We start from the raw sequence: 1,392 nt of genomic DNA, 5'->3' as shown, positions 1-1,392 counted from the left end.
GTTAGGTTGGCTAATTTCGAACTACATCTCCTCAATTCCCTTCCCCAAAGAGTTTCAGCTTAGTGTTGCCCACAAGAGAAATCTGGGTGATACTTGGAAGGCAGGCATGAGGGAGCAGCCATTTGTAGGCTCTGAAGGTTGGAATGAGCCCAGCTGTGACTGCTTACACAGCACGGGGGTCTAGCGGCCTGCAGCTCCGTGGGCTCCAGCAAGGTCCCATCTTTCAGCTTCTCAAAGTCCAGGGCCAGGTTTTTGAGCAGCTCAAAGCAAAGGACACCAGTTCTTCTGCATGTCATTGTGTCATCAAGGCTGGAGGTGGCGAGAGACAGAGACAAGTGGTTCTGAAGGATCTCAGTCCTCGAAGTTCCTTGTCTGCTCTGCCCTTTCCTATGTCCTATCCAGCCATCCTGCCTGACTGCTGACATCTGACCTGTGGAGACAGCAGGCCCAACATCAGACTCAGAAGCAACAGCACTGCACAGATTCCTCCATTGGCACCCACGACTGCATCAGGGCTCACCTGTGGAACAAACCACTCTTAATGGTTCCTTTCTCTGAGCAAACCCTGATTATACCTGGCTACCCCATTTCCCACCTAATCTTTTCATAGACATCTCTCTGGTACTCCAAGCAGTTTAATTACCCAGGCATGTTCTGTGAGCTCCACCTGGGTGCCATTGCTATGGCCTTGTCTTTCACTGACACCTCTCCAGTCACCCAAATCTCACACACACTCTACAAGGTCCAGCTCAAGTCCTCCCTTCAGCTTTCCTTGACCACTTCAGCCCCTGGTGACCTCCTCCCAGTGACTGGATTGGGAACTCTCAGTTTTTCTGAGGGTACAGATGGGAAGTGAGCCCCAGGGTTCTGGCTGCTCCCAACACCAAGTCCCTCCAAGGATCAAAAGGATTAATGTCCCAGCACCGATAAGCATTTGCATATGGTTGGGAAGTCTGGTGCAGATCTCTTTTCTGTAATATCAAGTTGGAATTTAAATTATCCTGCAATGCAAAGAGGCAGTGTTGCACAATGACCCAACATATAGCAAATGAGTTCTGAATTTAAATCTCCACATCAATGACAAGGGGAGATCCAGGCACAAATCACTTGGTCTTTCTAAGTCTCAGTTTCCACAGCTATAAAAGAGAAATAATCATGTCTACTAAACTGCGGTAGTTGTAGAGATTTAATTAGATAATATGGAGCAAGCACACAATGCCTTGCATATATTGCTAATAATGTTTGCTGTGATTATTATTATTATTATTTTTTTCCCATTTATTTATTTTATTGTATTTTAGGTTTGGGGGTACATGTGAAGAACATGCAAAATTGTTGCATAGGAACACACATGGCAGTGTGATTTGCTGCCTTCCTCCCCATCACCTACAT

Source organism: Cebus imitator, unplaced genomic scaffold, assembly GCF_001604975.1.
Source record: "Cebus imitator isolate Cc_AM_T3 unplaced genomic scaffold, Cebus_imitator-1.0 Scaffold94, whole genome shotgun sequence".
Taxonomy (NCBI): domain Eukaryota; kingdom Metazoa; phylum Chordata; class Mammalia; order Primates; family Cebidae; genus Cebus; species Cebus imitator.
This window is presented reverse-complemented; position numbering follows the sequence as displayed.